Source organism: Callorhinus ursinus, unplaced genomic scaffold, assembly GCF_003265705.2.
Source record: "Callorhinus ursinus isolate GAN/ISIS: 27379988/994484 unplaced genomic scaffold, GSC_fseal_2.0 scaffold16, whole genome shotgun sequence".
In the NCBI taxonomy this organism is placed as follows: Eukaryota; Metazoa; Chordata; class Mammalia; order Carnivora; family Otariidae; genus Callorhinus; species Callorhinus ursinus.
Window position 1 is genome coordinate 8,319,676 of NW_027397078.1, and position 6,000 is coordinate 8,325,675.

A 6,000-nucleotide genomic window follows, 5' to 3' on the forward strand; every position below is an offset into this window, starting at 1 on the left:
TACTTGGATCACAGAGAGGAGTAAGAAGGTGGAGTTGAAATAGTGGCTAAAAATTTCCAAAATTTGGCAAAAGATATAAACGTACAGATTCCAAAAGCTGAGCAAACCCCCAAACAGGATAAATTTAAAGAAATCTATGCCAAGGTGTATCATAGTCAAACTTCTAAACATTAGAACAAAGAAAAAAAATCTTGAGAAAAGCCAGAGAAATGATACTACCGGTAGGGGAAAAACAATTAGAATAATAGCAGATTTGGGGGGCGTCTGGGTGGCTCAGTCAGTTGAGTGTCTACCTTCATGTCAGGTCATGATCCCAGGGTCCTAGGATCAAGCCCTGAGTCCAGTTCCCTGCTCTGTGGGGAGCATGCTCCTTCCTCCCGCTTGTGCTCTCTCTCAAATAAATAAATAAAATCTTAAAAAAAAATAACAACAGATTTTTTTCTCATCAGAAACTGGGGAGGCCAGAAAAAAATGGCACAACATTTTTCAAGTGCTGAAAGCAAAGAGCTTTCAACGCAGAATTGTACAGCTAGCAAAAATATCCTACAGGAATGAAGGGGAAATCAAGACATTTTCTGATGACAAAAAACTAGGAGAATTTGTTGCCAGCAGGCTTACCCTTCTGAATGGCTAAAGGAAGTTCTCTAAATAGAAAGAAAACTATAAAAGAAGAAATCTTGGCCCATCAGAGAGGAAGAAAAAAAGTGACAGAGCAAATACATGTTTGAGGGTTGAAACAAAATTATAACATTGGCTAATGTAGTTCTCTAAGTAAGGGAAATATTTAAGACAATCATATTATATATCGGGGTGGGTGAAGAGTTGGAAAAGGAAGTAAGGTTTCTTTTTTTCTTTTTTTTTGGAAGTCAGCTTTCTACACTTCACTGGAACTGGTAAAATGTTGACAACATTAGACTGGTAAGTTATGTATATATAATGTAATACTTAGAGCAACCACTAAAAAGATACATGAAGAAATACACTCAAAGAACACTATAGATAAATCTAAATGGGACTTTTTTTTTTTTTTTTAGTAATCTCTATACCCAACATGGGGCTCAAACTCAGAACCCTGAGATCAAGAGTCACATGCTTTACCGACTGAGCCAGTTAGGCGTCCCTCAAAATGGGATCCTAAAAAATGTTCAAGCAATCCATAGGAAGGCAGGAAAAAAGGTGATTCTGGTGGCAAATAAGAGGCTGATGGGGGTGTAGCAGGGGAGCGGGAGTGGGGGCATCTCTGCTGTATGCCAGGGTTATTCCTAAGCTAACCTAGACCCCTCTCCAAGGAAGCATAGTTCATCGTGCCGCTTTGGGGAGCAATGGGGGTGGGGAAAGGGGGAGAAATAGGCCAAGTTCTTCCGTGGAGCTTTGCTTAGGGAGTTAGGGTGGGTCAGTGACTGTTTTTATTGGTGCTCAAGGAAGACTGTTTTCCAGGCCAGCAGGCCAACCTGCCATGACAACCGGAAGGGGCTCCTTGCCAAGGCTTGGGCTCAGCTAAACTTCCACACCATAGGGGCGCCCTCCTAGGGCAGGATGGTACCTTTGCGTTCTGGTTACAAAAGCCAAGAGCATTTTGTGTGTGACCTATACTGCTGGGAAAATGGAATAAAGATGGTTTGAAAAGGGCGTGATGCAATTTTGGCAAGGGGGAGAAGCCAACTTCATACATTTGGAGCTCTGCCCTAAGTCCTTAAGCTGTATTTGGGTTCCAAATCAGACAACCTCGGCAAACTCTCTATACCAGATATAAAGATCTATTTTAACAGGCATCTTTAGCTTTTGCACAATTAGGAAGAAAATGATACCACAGTAGTTCAAGTTCCTTTTCATTTATTGGGGGCAGGAATTCTGTAGGGTTCTTGGGAGGTGGTGAGCCTCAAAGTCTTGTAGTAGATCACCTTCTAGGACCTACTGATGCTGAATTTATGGTCCCCCAACCTTGAGTTTCTCAGAAGAATGCTTCTAAAGACTTTCCATGATAGTTGTTTATAAATTTTATATTTAAAAAAAAAGAAAAAAGGTGTCTGGGAGCTATTTGTGCCATTCATTATTCCAAATATCATTTTAATAATTTCAACATGAAAGCATCTTAATAGTCTCAACAATGGCACCAGTAACTTTAAATATTAAAATCTGTATTAGGAAGAAAGGATAAGCTAGACAATCTGCTCTTATAGATACAATACCATATAAATGCTTAAGTTTAGGTGATTTGTGGAAAATTGATATCTTTGCAGTATTAAATCTTCCAATCTAGGTTTCCTTGCATTTCTATCAATAATATATATATGTATATATTACATACATACACACACATATATATTTCTAGAGAGGTACTGAGGGAGACAGAGAGAGAGAGAGAGGAGGGGGAGAGGGGCAGAGGGAGAAGGAGAGAGAGAGAATCTTAAGCAGGCTCCAAGCCCAGTGTGGAGCCCAGCTCAGGGCTCAGTCTCACAACCCTGAGATCATGACCTGAGCCAAAATCAAGACTCGGATGCTTAACCAACTGAGCCACCAGGCACCTCTCTATCAATAGTATTAATAGTATTTCATAGCTTTCTCTGTGGAATTCTGGTATTATTATGGTAGATTTATTGTATGTATTTAGTGCTTTTTTATGCTAATAGAAATGATTCCTATTTAAGGTTTCATTTTCTATTTTTTTCCTAATTATTTTTGATGGCATATAAAAATGCAACTGATTTTGTTTTGACATTTCGTGCTGCACCTTGCTGACCTTCCACATACACAACTTCCCACATACACAATCATGCTGCTAACAAGTAGTGACAGTTTTCTTTTTTGCTAGACATACTGTATTCTCATTTATTCTTTCTTGTCTTATTGTATTGGCTATATTACAATGGAGGTTAAATAGTGAGAGTGGACATCCTCATCTTGTTTCCATTTCACAGCCTCAAATATTTTATCATTGCGTATGATGGCTGCTGTAGGGTTTTAGTATGTGTCACTTTAAGGAAGCCCATTTCTACTTTTTTTTTTTTAAGATTTTATTTATTTGACAGAGAAGAGAGAGAGAGAGAGAGAGAGAAAGCTCAGCAGAGGGAGAGGGAGAAGCAGGCTCCCCACTGAGCAGGAAGCCCGATGTGGGACTCGATCCAAGGACCCCTGGATCATGACCTGAGCCGAAGGCAGCCACCTAACCAACTGAGCCACCCAGGCACCCATACATTTTTTTTAAGTAGGCTCCATGCCCAGTGTAGAGCTCAGCATGGGCCTTGAACTCAAGACCCTCAGACTGAGACCTGAGCTGAGATCAAGAGTTGGATGCTTAACCAACTAAACCACCCAGGTGCCCAAAGGAATCCTATTTCTATTTGGAGTTTTCTAAGAATTGGTATCACGAATGGACGTTATATTAAATGCTTTTAATGCATCTTGAGATACTCATAACTCTGCTCCTTGTTTTATTAATATGGTGACTAACATTTATTTTCAATCTGCATACCAATCCTGCATTTCTGAAATAAACATATCCTTTTTAATAAAAATAAAAAGTCAGTCTTTGCCAGTTCTACCCAGACTGCGTCATGATGACTCACAGTGGCAGCCCTCTAGAGCTTTGAATGTTTTTGATGTTTTGTGTTGGAATTTTGTGGCAAGTGCGTTCTCTAAGAGGTAATAACCTAAATGGGAAAAATCCTTAAAAAGATTTACTAGTTGTTTCTTGCGTGAGCGTGTATGTGTGTGCATCTGTGTGTGTGCTCGCTTTAAAACTAGATTCATAATTATCCAGCCTTTTCTTATTAATGTAGGTATTATCTATTTTGGTTTTGCATTGCTGTATAACAAACCACCCCAAATTCAGTGGCATAAAACAACTGGTGTTCTATTACAGTTGGATTAGGGAGTCACAAAGGACGCAGTGAGATTGGCTTGTTTCTGCTATATGATGTCTGGGGCTTTAGCTGGGGGACTAAAATGTCTGGGGATGACTTGAACAGCTGGGGAAAAGAATCACCTGGAGGCTTTTCATTTCTATGTCTGGTGCCTGGGATGGGATATTTCAAAGTCTAGGCTCAGCTTGGATTATCTACCAGAGTGTCTATCTTGGGCTCTCCTTTGTAGTTTGAGCTACCCCAGTACAGTAGCTTCAGGGGGTTAGGACTTCTTATGTGGCAGGGTTCCTAAAAAGAGTATATTCTAACGAGCAAGGTGGAACTGCATGGCATTTTTTGGCTTAGTCTAGGGGTCAGCACGTTTTTTTCTGTAAAGGGTCAGATAGTGAATACTTTAGGTTTGAAGACCATACAGCCTCTCTTTCAACTACTCAATTCTGCTATCAGTTTGTTGATGATGGACACTGAAATTCAAATTCCAGGTAATGCTCACAGGTTTCTTTTGAGTCTTTTCAATGATTAAAGAAAAATGTAAAAGACATTCTTAGCTCACTGACCATACAGAAATAGACTGCAGGCCAGGTTTGGCCCATGGGGAGTAGTTTGCTAACCTTGATATAAAACATTTCTATCCCTTCAAAAAGTTTCCTTGTTCATCTTTTCAGCCAATGCCTACCTTCACCCTGGGCCCCAGACAACCACTGGCCCGCTTTCTCTCACTCTAGATTAGTTTTGCTCATTCCAGAATTTCGTATGAATGAAATCATCTAGTATGTCTGGCTTTTATTAGTCAGGATAATGTTCCTAACATTCATCTGTGTTGTGTGTATAGTTTGTTTATTTTTATTGCTGAATAGTATAATTTCATATGGGTATACCCTAATTTGTATATCCATTTTTCTATTAATACCTTTAGTGTTGTTCTAAATTTGGCTACTACAAAGTTGCTATGCACATCTGTGCACAAGTCTTTGTATATTTTCACTTCTTTGGGGTAAATACTTAAGAGTGGAATTGCTGGTATGGTAAGTGTATGTTTAACTTTGAATCTTAATTTGCATTTTCCCATTAACTAATAATGTTGAATACATGATTTTTCATGTATTTATAGGTCACTTGCATATCTTCTTTTCTGAAGTATCTGCTCAAATTTTTTGCCTGTATTTTAAGGGATTATCTTATTGTCTTAAGAGTTTGTTATGCATTTTGTATACAAATCTTTTGTCAGATATATGTATTGAGAATATTTGCCCTCAAAATTTGGCTTGTTTTTTCACTTTCTTATTAGTGATTTTCAGTGGGCAGTACTTTTTAATTTTGATTAGGTGCAATTTATTTTTTTCTTGTATAGTTCACATTTCTTGTATCCTAAGAAATCTGTCCTTAGTTCAAGATTATATAAATTTTCTCCTATATATATTTTTTAAAGATTTTATTTATTTATTTGAGAAAGAGAGAATGAGAGACAGAGAGCACGAGAGGGAAGAGGGTCAGAGGGAGAAGCAGACTCCCTGCTGAGCAGGGAGCCCGATGCAGGACTCGATCCTGGGACTCCAGGATCATGACCTGAGACGAAGGCAGTCGCTTAACCAACTGAGCCACCCAGGCGCCCTCTCCTATATTTTCTTATAAATATTTTGTATTTTAGGTTTTACATTGAGGTCTATACCCCTTTTTGAGCTAATTTTTTTGTGTATGGTGTAAACTAAGGTAGAGCTGCATTTTTTTCCATATGAATATCTAAGGGATTACTAAGTATTGAAATCAGGTAATGTAAATCCTCCAACATTATTCTTTTTTTTTTTCAAAATTATTTAGGCTATTTTAGTTCCTTTTCATTTCCATGTAAAATTTAGAAATAGTTTGTTACTTTCTTTAAAAAAAAAAGAGACTGGTGGGATTTTCATTGGATGGGATTTGCATTTGCGTTGAATCTACAGATAAATTTGGGGAGACTTGATACCTTAACATTTTGAACCTTCCCGTCCATGAATATGGTATCTCTCTCCATTTACTTAGGTCTTTTTAAATTTCTCTATGTAAAATTTTGGTTTTTAGTGTATAGGTCTTGAATGTATTTTGTTAAATCTATTTCTATTTCATGTATTTGGATGCTGTTTTTTTTTTTTTATTTGAC